Raw genomic sequence first — 14,138 nt, forward strand, 5'->3', positions numbered from 1 at the left:
ATTTTTTTTAACTGCTCATGGTTCCATGTTAATGAAACTCCTTTGTAACTCTGTAGTGCCTTCTCCTTCATTCTTGCATGGAATTTTCATTGTATTTCTCTAGAGAATCGAAGTTTTAAGATTCTGTTTTTTTGTTTTTTCCATCTACTTTATTTATTTTTTAAAGATGTTTTCAGCATTTCCATCTATTTTAATGTAAATTTCTAGTTATGTCATACTAGTTAGATTCAAGTAATCACTACCAATGAGTGCTGGTAGAATAAAATCAGTCTTTAAATAAACATTTACGACATCTTCCTGTAGTGAAATGAATCATTTTTATCACTTTTATAGTCTAGAAGTAGCTATGATGGGAATAAAATAGTTGACAAAAGAATTATAGGGCTGATGTTAAGTTGTAGAGATTTATTTTTAGGCTATTCTAATGTCAAAAGAGATATATATTATAATAATTTTCGCTACATTTCATCCAGATGTTTGGTCTTTTAATTAACTAACACATTTTACATTCCTGTTGCCTGTTAACACATATCCCTCTATGCAGATGGTCTTGGGGTGGTAGATTAGAATGGGGAAAATTCTTGAACTGTCAGAATAAGATTGATATCCTCATGTTGTCCATGTGTTTTACATATTTGGTGTAGTTTGGGGGATAATATTTGTTTCATATAATCTGGGGAAACTGAAGCTGAAATTTCCTGGGGATTCTGGTGCTGTAGCTAAGGAAGTAAGACATATAGCTCAGAAATCATATTATTCTAGTTCCTGGTATGTCATGTTTACATGTTAAACTCATTAATTGTGATGTAGCACACTGGGCTGAGTGAAGTAATTACTTGTTGTCTCTGGTGGTTTGCTGTAGTCTCCATAGGCCTTTTAGCCCTTCCTCCAGCTTACAGATGAATGCAGAGAAGATGCATCCTCGCATGTCCATTTTGCATAAGAGTAACAGGACGTGACTGGAGAGTTGAACTTTAATGAGATTATGTAGACTCATTAGGTTGATATTAGTATGGATTTCCTAAGCATCAGGAGACTTTAGAACATCAGGGAACTAATTTATTATTAATGCTCAATCATAGTTAAATGTCCAGGCTATTGGAGTTTATAAGGGTTCAATCCTTGACATTTTGTGCATTGGTGTTGAATCTTTTTGTTTCTTTATGTATTTAATTAATTAATTAATTAATACATATTAGGGATTGAACTCAGGAGCATTTAACCACTGAGCTACATCCCCAACCCCCCCTTTTTTTGCATTTTATTTAGAGACAGAGTCTTATTGAGTTACTTAGCACCTCACTGAGGCTAGCTTTTTATTATTATTATTATTAATTTATTTTACAGTAGAATGCATTTTGAGATATTTACACAAATAGAGCACAGCTTCTCATTCCTGTGGCTGTACATGGTGCAGATTCACTCTAGTAGTGTAATCAAACATGTATGTAGGATAATAAGGTCTGTCTTATTCTACCCCGTCCTTCCCATCCCCACAGCCCCACCTCTCCCCTCACTCCCCTCTACACAAACCAGAGTTTCTTCATTCTTCCCTATCCACTCACCAACTATGGCTTAGCATCTGCTTATCAGAGAAAACATTGAGCTTTTGTTTTTTTGGGGGATTGGCTTACTTCACTTAGCATGATATTCTCCAGTTTCATCCATTTACCCTCAAATACCATAATTTCATTCTTATTTAAGGCTAATATTCCATTGTGTTTAGGTACCACATTTTCTTTATCCATTCATCTGTTGAAGAGCACCTAGATTGGTTCCACAGTTCAGCTATTGTGAATTGTACTGCTATAAACATTGTTGTGGCTGTATCACTATAGTGTGCCGATTTTAAGTCCTTTGGGTATAAAACGAAGATGTAGGAAAGCTGTATGAAATGGTGGTTCTAGTCTCAGTTTTCTGAGGAATCTCCATACTGCTTTTCATAGTGGCTGCACCAATTTGCAGTCCCACCAGCACTTTATGAGTCTGCCTTTTCCCCACATCCTCATGAAGCTGCCTTTGAACTCATGATCTTCCTGCCTCAGCTTTCCAAGTGACTGGGATTACAAGCGTGCACCACCACGCCTGGCCCTTGATGTTGAATATTAAGGAAAAAAAAGGATTCTGTCTTCTCTGTTGGGTGTTAAACAGGCCTCAACCTAGTTTCAGTTTGTTGAATAATTTTATATTTAGTCTCTTCAGGTACTTTAGAACTTATGCCTACAGTGTAATAGACTGTTTTTTAAAAAGATATTTTTAGTTGTAGATGAACATAATAATTTTATTTATTTTTGTATGTGGTGCTAAGAATTGAACCCAGTGCTTCCTGCATGTTAGGCAAGCGCTCTACTACTGAGCCACAATCCCAGCCTGACAGTTTAAAAGACTGTTAAGAATAGCTATTGTACAAATTATATTTACAGTAGTGATTTTCTTGTAGTTTGTAGAACTTTTAAAATTTGATCTGAAGCATTATGGAAAAGATTCCCAAATGAGGAAAACTTTGGAAGTTATGTAGAAGTCTTGAATAATTTGGGATTCAGAATTTTTTTTTTTGTTTGGCTCATGGAAGGTAATAATGTGAAAAGCTGAATATTATGCTTGTGCTCATGCACTAAATATTTAAAACCTACTATTTTAGTTTGTTTCAGCTTTAAAATGATGCCAAAAAGGAGGATCACAAGTTCAAAGCCAGCCTCAGCAACTTAGCAAGGCCCTGCCTCAAAAGATAAAAAGGGGTTAGGGGATGTGGTTCATCAATTAAGCACTCCTGGGTTTAATCCCCAGTACCAAAAAAAAAAAAAAAGAAAAAAGAAAGAAAGAAAAGAAAAGAAAAAGCCAAAATATGTAATTTTCTGATACTTGGCTCTATTTTACCACTGCAGTTTCATGAATTTGTGAGAAAAGAGGTCTCTTATTTGTATTATTTGAAGAGTTGTCTAGTTTTCTTTGAGCCTTTTACTTACATTGTTCTAGGCATAGCTCTTCCCAAACATTAGTATTTCTAGATGATTTTTTTTGAAAGTGCACAGCATTAGAAAGGGGCTTTTATATAACACAAACAGCAAGATCAAGGTAATGACTCTGGAGGAAATGAGATTGACATGTGTAACAGAGGACAGAGATAATAGGGACAGGAATGGCAGATGCAACAAGTGGTAGAAAGGCCTGAATGAGAGACAGTGAGATAGATACAGACCTTGGAAGAGCAAGGCAGGCAGGCAGAAGCAGAGATCACAGTTTCTGATTCTAGCTCTGTTACTAACAAATTGTGTTTTTAGAAATTATTTAGCCTCTTAGTTTTCTGTGTCTATCAGAAATGTTCTAAATAATCTCTGATACATCATTCAAATTATACAAAGACAGACAATAAGAGATTTCAAATGCTACATAAAAGGATGCTGTTTACCAAGCAGGTTTTTGCTTTCTGGTTTTTATTTCAGCAACTACCTTCCCATACTTACTTGTAAAGTTCCTTTCTTCAAACAGATCATAAAACAAGCAAATATCCAGGTGTGCAAAAAGTCACTTTTCTTTGTAGCCATGTAATTTTCAGAAAAACAGGGAACAAGCCATAAATCAGCCTTAAGGCTGGTGTTGTGTAACAAAAACTTTAGTTGACAGTTGAAGAATACTTTGAGTTTTTCACTTAATATTTATTACTCTTTGAAAAAGGAAAACTTGTTAAGCTGCATATTTCTTGGTTCACAGATGTCTGATCAGCCTATAATATTTTGGTCTATTTAATATGCTTTTAACTATTTCAAAAAACTGCCAAAAAAGTAAAAATAATTTTTGGACTAATTTGGGGAACTATTTTTAAAGTGCATAGAGAATATTATCAATAATAATGAAGTGCCATTTTCATGTCTGGCATATTTGTGTGTGTGTGTGTGTCTCTGTCTGTATGTTGAAAGGGTGTGTTTCGAAAGTATCAGGGTCATGTAATGAAAGAATGTTCAGTTCCTTTCTTTGCAATACGTATAATCTGATTCGAAATATACATGTAAATTTTAATACATTATAATCATAAAATGTGAACAATCTCAACTAAGTCTGTGGTGCTGTGGTGACATGTGCACCCCAGCAGACGTGGGAAGTTTGGCCTGTGTTGCTCCTGCTGTTTGACATGCTACTTGAGGACTGCCTTGGCATTGCAGTTGCTGTGTCTCAACACAAGATGGTGGTGCTCACCTGAAACATTGTCTGAGTGCAGACCCTGCCGCTCCTCAAAGCTCATCCCCTCTGTTCAGAGGAGCAGCTTAAGGGGATGAGGAACTAGCTTTGCTTTAAAAAGTAATAGTTGAAGTGTGAATAAACACTCAGGCTCAGTGTACAGTTTATTTTAAAATTGATTTCAGGGAATTGTGCAGGATTAGTGCTGCACGTACATGTATCCTCTCTTAGGAAAGTAATGTTTACCATCAGCCAATGTAGTAGTTTTATTTACTTTTTAAGTAAAGATACAAATTTTTTAAAAAAATTTAAATTAATTCTTATAATTAAATATATGCTTATCATGTATCCAGTAGTAAAAGAGGTCTTGTATTGTTTGTAGAGTTCTGTGGGGGTTTTTTTGAGCCTTTTACTTATTGTGCTAGGCACAACCCTTCCCAAGCATTAGTGTTTTTAGATGATTTTTTTTTAAGTGCACATCATTGGAAAGGGGCTATTACCTAATTCCAGGTATTTACCCAAGAGAAATAAAAACATTTGTCCATGCAAAGACCTATGGAGAAGTATTTATAGTAGCTTTATTTTTAATCACCTAAACAACCCAAATATTCACTACCTGATGAGTGGATAAACAAATTATGTCATGTGCATATAGTGAAATATTATTAAGCCATAAAAGTAGTAAATTACTAATATATACAAAATACAAATGCATCTCAAAAATGTTATGATAAATTTTAAAAGCCTGATACAAAAGGCTTAGTAGACAGTACACTTATTGATTCCATTTATAGAACACTTTGGAACAGCAGGGCTATAGGGTCAGAAATGAGTTGTGGGCCTCAGAGAATTTTTCATAAAGTGATATGAAGAAGCTTTTTGCGATAATGGAATTTATATGTTGGTTTTGGTGGGGATTATAGGGCTGTATATATGTATCCAATCAGAAACTTAAAAAATTAAAAAGAATAATTTTACCTTATGTGAAGTATCCCTTAATAAACATGGCCATTACAAAAAGACAATTGAAAAAAAAAAAACTTTTCATAGAAAAGGCAAAGGCAGTTGCATGCTTCTTTCGGGCAAAGACTTCTCCTCATTCGGAGACAGGGCTTCTGCTGCACTGCTCCCTTCCCAGGCTCTAGGAGCCCTCCACCATGGGCCTTATCCTGCTACCTGGGGCTCAGGGCCACCTCAGCAGAGAGGGCGTTGTGCTTTCAGACTTCCCTCCCTGGCGTTTGTTCAGGGTAGAGCAGGAAGAATTTTAGTGCTGGAATAATTCTTAGAGAATTTGTGTCTTAGTTAATTTGTGTCTCCTCTCCACTCTGAAAAAAAAGTGGTGCTTTTAATAGCTTGCCAGACCCTCACCAGTCCAACCTTTAGGAAGAGTGTACTGATTGGGGATAGACTCTCATTTGGGGATTTATGGGTGCAATAGATCAAACATTCATGAAAATTCCGTTCAGATTGGTGATCTCATGATGCAGAGAGATGGAGAATAACCTCCTTTTATCATAGAAGGACTTAGGAATTTTATACCAGTTTTACTTCACAGATATGAAAGGAAAGTGTCTACTTTTAGGAGATGGGGTTGTGCAGAATTATTATTTCTGTATTGGTGAATTAAGTAATTTGATTTTTAAAAACTAATCATGATATCTAGAAGTAATTATTTTGACAGAATATTCAAGAGCCAGAAGCTCTGGATTCATTTTTTACATATGACTGTGGGTTACTTATTTAATGTCTAAACCTCATGTACACATCTGGAAAGTGAGGTGTTGTTTTTAAACTTGTTGGAGGGGTATTTTTGCTGATTTGTCTACCCTTTAGCTCCATAACTGTTGAGCCCCAGTGTAAGACATCCACGTTTTCCTGCTCATTCCCCTGTGAGGCTTACTGAGCCTCCACCTGCAGCATGTTCATCTTAGTCACAATAATTTTCAGGAGAAGTGTGTCCATATAACCACATAGGTATAAATGAAATCACACCTAGTGACTTAGTGGTAAGAGAGTTAGGGACTGAAAAAAGATGTTTATTGCCTTCCAGAGATTTAGGCTGAGATGTGAGGACCCTGGCATACCAATAGCACCCATTATGGTTTATGTATTCAGTATACCCGGTAGAGTGCATGGCCTCTATACAGGTTTAATAACATTCTGTCCACTGTACTGACACAAAATCAGATTGGAGAGGAAATGTAAGTGATCTTTTTATTCTTACTGTATAAGAAAAATTGTAGCCGATACTATTTTTTAACAACCATGTTTCATGTCATATTGTTCACACTCCATTAATTAACTGAATGCATGTTGGGAAGGAGTTCTGCTTTCTGTAAAGGAGGAGAGGTGACAAAAATGGAACTTCAGAGTCAAATCAGAGCAAGTCACTTGACCTTTGTTTTCTCTGTGGTGAAGAGGGACAGACAGGAGGTCTGCATTCTATCTTCACCAAAACCTTTTTTAGCTTCCCTCCCTCTATCCTGCCCCACCTTTTCCTCCTCCCCCTGTCTTCCCTCCCTTCCCATTAAGAGATCGACCAGAGCTATATTGTTAGTGCAGAGAAAAATCAAAGAAATTGGATCTCAGATAGAGGTGAGACCTGCAAAATTTGAGGATCTTAGACATTGTAAGTGTAGAAAATAGTTTCACTGAAAAAAAGTAGTGTGTAACTCTGTATTCTGCATACTTCTTTTTTCATTTTAAGGGATATTTTGCTAAAATGATATTTTGAGTAGGTAATATATACGATGTGACATATGGAAAGATGCATGGTAATATCTTGCTTTCACCTATGTAATCAACCTTCTTTCCTTCACCTCATTATTAGTCTCTTATTTCTCCTTTCAGTGTTGCTTTATTATAATACAAGGGTGGCATGCATGTGTGCACACACATACTCCCCTCCCCGAATGTACAAAATGTGGGAAACTGTGTTCAGCACTTTGCTCTTCTGTTTAGCTCTGTGCCTTGGAGACTCCTCTTCTCCTCTTCTCAGTTTCTGGTCTTCCTCACACTCTCATAGGCTTCACATGCTCAAAACCACTTATTCCTAGACTCTGTGACATGGCCATCTGGACTGCTGTCAGTCTTTTCCCCATGCCCCTGATAGTGCTGCAGAGAGGAACCTTGTCCCCACGTCCTCTGTGCTTGCTTGGGTAGTGAGATTGCTGTGTTGAGAACATGCGCTTGTCATTTTGTTGGATGGGGTCATACTTCCTCCCCACATTCTGTACTTTGATCAGTAGTTGGAATGTGTCAAGGTCTCCAGGTTGGAACCAGTAATTGGTAGTTAATTCTAATAGTTAAATAAAGAATTACTAAAATATTTTACTTTTAAATTAAAATATAAACATACATTAATTTGTGGTTTGTTTTAAGGCAAACGATTTTCTTTGAGAATAGTCTGTTCATTGGAGTTAGATATTATCTCTTATCTAAACCACATTGTATTGATTTCAGTGTTTTGCTTCTATAGAGTCAGAAATTAAAATACTTTACACTCTGAATGTTCTCATTCTTTTAAAACTGTTTGGCTCATACCATACCAATTTATGTGTTATTTTAGTTATCCATCTATATTAAGTCTTTCCTAAGTATTTATCTTTGTTTTCTTAGAAATAATAATGTTCTTTTAATAGTCATTTTATTGATTTATACATTATTTACTTATATAACATTTAATTTTTTTTTTTTGCTTTGTTTTTTAGTACTGGGGGTTGAACCCAGAGATCCTTTGCCAGTGGACTACATCTTCAGTATTATTATTATTATTAGTAGTAGTAGTAGTAGTATTTTGAGAAGGTTCTCACCAAATTCCTTAGGACTCACTAAGATGCTGAGGCTGGCCTTGAACTTGCGATCCTCCTGCTTTAGGCTCCCAAGTTGCTTGGGATTACAAGTGTGCCCAGTATTATTGAGTATTTTTTAACCTAGAATTTTTGATTTGAGGATTTTTGTCAATATTTTGTAACTGATGAGTCACCCTGTTATACTAAATGCTTATTAGTAAATGCTAATTGAATGAAAGAGAAGAAAGAAAAGATGTAGTATAGAAACAGACTCAACTGACTCTTGGCATACACCCAGAAGGAGGAAGCAAAGAAGAGGTAAGGGGGAAGGCCGTGACTGGGATGATGTTAGCCAGGGTATTTAGCATGCCATGGCTGAAGGGTCTAGGAAGTAATGGCTTTCTCTCTTCCTGCCTAGCTTCCTCTACTCAAATATCAAAAATTAAGATAAAATGGGATAGTATGCATGTGGGTCCCTGTTTACTCATTTGGCTTTCATTTTCCACCTTGCTTATTCTTGAAAATTGTAGCATTTCCTATCAGAATTGATAAGCTAGATGTACTGAGGCTTAGAGAGCTTTAGACCAAATTATAATGATGAAGGCTCAATTTATATAATATTATGTTTTGAGACTCTAATTACAGGCTGTTCCTTTGAGTGACCAGTAATTCTCATTTTTTCCGAACTCATAGAACTTGTCATCAACCTTGACCACCATTTCAGTTTTCTGTTAACTGTTGCAAGGACTGGTCAAGGGAAAAATGGGTGAAGCCCTGCAAAATTAATCACCGCTGTCATTCATAACATTTGAATTTCTGCAGTGAGTTGTTAGCATAGTTCCCATACTTTCTGGCCAGGAACCACTGGTAGCGCATGCCTGTAATCACAGGGGCTCCAGAGGCTAAGGCAGAAGGAGTTCAAAGCCAGCCTCAACAATGGCAAGGTGCTTAGCAACTCACAGAAACCCTGTCTGTCAATAAAATACAAAGTAAGGCTGGGGATGTGGCTCAGTGGTTGAGTGCCCCTGAGTTCAATCCCCAGTACCAAAAAGAAAAAAAAAAATTCTGTAGTTTCTGATCTGCCTTTATCTTTTTTGACCTCTTTTGTCTTGCCTTTATTGAAAAATACTGAGGAATTCTAGCAAAAGCATTACTCATATACTAACAAAAAAGCTTTAGTATACTGATGACATCATTTTGTTCATTACTATTTTAAAAAAATTTTTTTAGTTGTCAATGGACATTTATTTATTTATTTTACTTATTTATATGCGGTGCTGAGAATTGAACCCAGTGCCTCACACATGTGAGGCAAGTGCTCTACCACTGAGCCACAACCCCAGCCCTATTCTTTACTATTAACCAGTAAAAATTAAACTGACACGAATGAACTGTAGCATACCTTACTTTGCTTGTGTGTGGTGCCTCTAGGTACGTAGCCTGCATCAGTACTGAGGCTTGGTGCGTGGAAACTGTTCTGCCATCAGGGTCAAGAAATTTTATTCTGTCATCTTAATATTCAAATAGGTTGTTTGGTTGAGTCAAATTCCCAAGACTTTTTTGTACAATGAACCTTTCCTTTTAAGTTACTAAAGGATGAGTGATATTCAAGGTGATGTTTACCAAACTTTACAGGCAGCTTTGACTTTCATCATCCCTGATCCAGGGCCCATGGCACTGTCCCAGATGCCCATTTGTCCTTTGTTTCTTGTCCTTCTGCTGCTGCATTGATGATTGCACATCACCCTTGTGCTTCTCAAGTGCAGATTTAAAACGTTTCCTCAGGATGTTTTGATGTGAGCATACAGTGGCTCCAGATAGCATATTCCTTTTAACTTTGCCCCTCGGCCATTTCTGATGTCTAATGCAGTTCATAACTAATGATGGACAATAACGGGAAGAAAGATTTTTGATGTTGTAGTGATAACTATACTTCTTATACATAGGTCTCTCTCTCTACATTTGTATCAGTCTTCTTTAATATTAAAGGTAGAATTTAGAGCTATTAATTTGGCCATATCTTTTAGGTTGTGAATAGTGTTTTTCTTTTCTTTCTTTTTTTTCCTCTTATTTCTTCCCTTTTTTTGTTCCTTTTGGTACAGAGAATTGAACCCCGGGGTGCTTACAACCCTAGATGTACCACTGAGCTACATCCCAACCTCTTTTTATGTTTTTTATTTTGAGAAGTATCTTAAGTTGCTTAAGACATTGCTAAGTTGGTAAGGCTGGCCTCAAACTTGCAATCCTCCTGCCTTAGCCTCCATAGTCTCTGGGATTCCTGGCATGAGCCCATGAGCCTGGCTGCCAATAGTGTTTCACGTCTGCTCTTACTCTTTATCCAGATGTGTCCTACATATGTGTAGATTAAATTCTGCTTTGCATTCATTCCTCAGTGTAAAATTACCCATATTATTTTATCATGTATATTTTACTTTCTGAAAATTGACCTTTTATTTTTTCAGGAGAAGATTTTTGAGGTTTTTTTTTTTCCCTAGAGGGGAAAAAATGTCTCAAAAATCTATTCTATGACAGTGTGAAAGTGAAAAATGGACCTTTTTTAACTGAAAAAAATGTTTAAAATATCTAAAATTTTTTATAACTATTGTTATAAAAAGGTATTCATGTAAGACTAGAAGACCAGATTCAAAGAAGAACACAGTGGTTAATTCCGTTTTTATGAAATTTTATTCAATAACATTACATAATCCTTTTCATTGTAAAAGGAGAAGAATGTTTCTGCTGCTGCCTGTGTGCCTGGGAGAGCGTGGTCAGTCGGGTCAGACAGGTCGTCAGTGCAGCCCTTTAGCACCTCTGCTTCTCCTGCAGATGCTGTGGGTTCCTGGCTGCCTTTCATCTTTTCTAGGAAGAATCACTGTTAATGTCTCACATGATCTCCTTGTAATGTTTGGAATATTTAGTATGAAGATAAGGCCCTAGCCCCAAACAGCTGATATGTTCTTTGTTAAGCATAGTAAGTCCTTACTGGACCTGTGTATATCCTAATATTTAATTTCACTTCATGAATGTGAATTTTAAGACAAAACTTATTTACTAGAAAATTCAGTTTTTAAAATTGATATCATATGATACAAGTTGGGCCAGAAGCATTCCACATGATTTACTTTATAAGTAAAGTAATTGAATTAATTGAATTCCATCTTCAAGTTTTTCATTGAAAAGAAATTCTTTTTTTAATATTTATTTATTTTTAGTTGTAGTTGGACATAATACCTTTATTTTATGTAGTGCTGAGGATCAAACCCAGGGCCTTGCCCCTGCTAGGTAAGTGCTTTACCACTGAGCCACAACCCCAGCCCCTGAACAGAAATCCTTTTGCAAAGAAAATATACCATGAAGTCAAAAGTGACAAATGTCTGTGGTTTTGTGTGGTGACTTTGAAACCATCACCAGGAGGTCTGTCACATTCCTGGAGTCTTCCTTGCCACCTCTGGGAGGCACATGGGTGTGGTCTGAACAGTTGTTGCAGGTGAGCAGGGTTGGGAAGACTAGACACTCATCAGTGTCGGAGGCAGTGTTCACAGCAGCCTGGTCACCTTGGGCGTCTTCTGTGAAATAGCACATAGATTTTGCCAGTCAGGTATAATAAAATGAGAAGTCTTGGCTGCAGGAAGCCAGCCATCCCTGGGGACTGTACATCTCCAGAAGGAACCTGACTCCCAGTAGAAAAAGTGGTATCAAATATTTTCCAAGCCCTTCCTCCCCAATTCTGATTTATCATTCTTCTTTGAGAAATGAGCTTGAAAACTGATTTACAGAGATAATTGAGACCATTTCCCATGAAGTTCCTCCTGTGTCCCCATCTTACTGAGTACAGCTCAGCCCCGTTAGTTCTTCTTTTCCTCTTCTCTCCTCTGCTCTTTCCTCCCTAAGTGAACCATTCTAGTTAGCGTCTGCAGCTCATGTAAGTTTTTAACATTTTCAGCTCTTCATCAATATTAAAAGTGAAATTGTGAAGGTACCAAGGATTGTCAAACAAAATTAAATGGTTTCTTACTGTCTTGAATTCCACAATTTCAGAATTGTTGACTCCCTGCGCCTTGAAGCTTCGTATCCTTTAGCTCTAATGACTGTACAACTTTTTATTCTGCTAACAGTGTCTGACTCTGTAATTTTAGTTGAATTTAACAGTTACTTCATATGATACAAGTGGAAAAAAATCTGAATCCACTCAGTCAATAAGTTTTTTTTTTTTTAATTAAAAAAGTGTCTGTTTTTTCTTTCTGCCTCAGTCCTATTGCTGTTCATTTCATAGCACTCTTTCCAGAAGAGTGTCTGTCTATTGTGATTGCTCTGCTAAGGTCCTCAAGAGCTCCCTGTTACTTCCTCTCAAGTCTAACTCTTGGTTCCAGCTTTTTGATTTGCTGAAGTTGCCTTCCACATCCCCTTAGCAGGGTATTCTGTGTCCTCTGGAAGTGACACACTTTCTTGGTGCTCCCTTCTTTCTTTTCCTCCAGTTTTGGCTTCCTTTATCTCTGCTGCCTTCATCTAAGACCATTCAGTTACCTGTCCTCAGCCATCAGTCTTAAGACCCTTTCCCGTGAAGTCCTTTGGGAGTTTTTGTTCTTATTTTTCACCTTTTACTAATTTGGCTCTCTCTCTCTTCTCTGGCCACTGCTTTTCTGTACCACTTAGCTCGGTTCCTGAGCCTCTCTAAGAGTTCATCTCTGTAGACTTTTCTTCTCCATCTGGGAATTTGTAAGTATCTTGAGAGCAGAGAGATCAAATCATGTTGGATAATTCTTTAATGATATTCCATGAACTTCTGTCCATTGACTGAAAATAAAGCAAAGATTTAGATATTTAATTTTCTTGGGGAGTCAATAATAAAGCCAATATCTGAGTAGAAGCCGTTTTTTTAAAATTATAATATCCCCACATTTATGAAGTCAGCAATTATATTTGTAAAAATTTCACATCAGCAGGGGGCAGTCAAACCAAAGTTCATTATGCTATCTTTATGAATATTTGAAATTTTATTTCTGTTAATTCCTCTACTGAGGACACTGGTTATACTTTAAAATCCATTTGCAAACAAATTTCAAAACTCCTCTTGTTGATAGATTTAAGCAGTTGTGTTAAATTGTGTTTAGTTGTGTAAGGTAAATAGTTTTTTTTTTTTTTTCCTTTTTATGCTAAAAAAATTGGCCATCAGTATCATAAGATTTTTTTTAAAAAAAAGTATTTGGCCAATTTACATAGAAATTTTTTTTCTATCTTTAAACAGTATTTCTTCTAAATTAACTTTCATAGAATATTCTTATTATGTGAATTTTGGAAAAATTAGTTTTTTATTTAGAGGCTTCTGTAACATAACACTATCTAAAATGTAGTTTGGCAAATGCTTACAGTTTTATCTAGCATTTCTTCTAGAATTTTCCTCTGGCAAGCTGCAAACATCTAGATAGTCTCATCAGCACTTCATCCTCCTGAAGGCTCACCCAGCATTTATGTAAGAAGAAACACAGTTCACACTAAGCAGGGTTTAACGTATTCTAATAGTACAACTGCGTTTCCTGTTCACAGTGAGAAGATTCTGGAAAACCGCCTTGGTATACTTCTCCCTTCATATTAGGACAGGTAGAATATTGTCTGCTAGCAGGCAGCAAAGGAAATGTGCTGGAATGCTGTTGAAGGGAATCTTTTCCTGTTCCACAAATGACACCTTAAACCTTTTAAGAATATAATTTTTAAAAAAGTGACAGGTCTACATTTGCTTTTCCTTCCTTCCTTTTTTTCCCCTTTTAAACTTTGCATGCATTGAGTTTAGAAATGCATTTAGTTGGGGGAAAAAAAATATCCGTTATGTCTGGGGGGGAAAATCACCTTCCTGATATTTTGCTGTAAATCTTTGATAGTAATGACACAGGGTAAGTGTCAGAATAAATTTAGTAGTAATTATTACTTTCTCATCTCAATCTTTTTTTTTTTTTTTTTTGTACCCCATATTGAACCCAGGGGCATTTTACCACTGAACTACATCCCTATCCCGTTTTGTTTTTTATTTTGAGAAGGACCTCACTTACCTGCTCAGTACCTTGCTAAGTGGCTGAGGTAAGATCAAATAGTTTTTTTAGCTTTCTGTATCTGGCTTATTTCACTTTGCATAATGTCTTCAAGGTTCATCCATGTTGCCAGAAAAGGCAGAATTCT

The 14,138-nt window shown here is 36.5% G+C and overlaps 1 protein-coding gene across 4 annotated transcripts in view; it reads left to right on the top strand.

Annotated features, from left to right (window-relative positions):
- Afg2a (AFG2 AAA ATPase homolog A) overlaps positions 1 to 14,138 on the top strand; it is a 262,839-nt gene that overhangs the window by 113,915 nt on the left and 134,786 nt on the right. The window lies entirely within an intron of this gene.

This window comes from Marmota monax, unplaced genomic scaffold (genome assembly GCF_021218885.2).
Source record: "Marmota monax isolate L192 unplaced genomic scaffold, Marmota_monax_Labrador192_F-V1.1 WCK01_AAM20220418_F8-fsc00361, whole genome shotgun sequence".
Lineage (NCBI taxonomy): Eukaryota > Metazoa > Chordata > Mammalia > Rodentia > Sciuridae > Marmota > Marmota monax.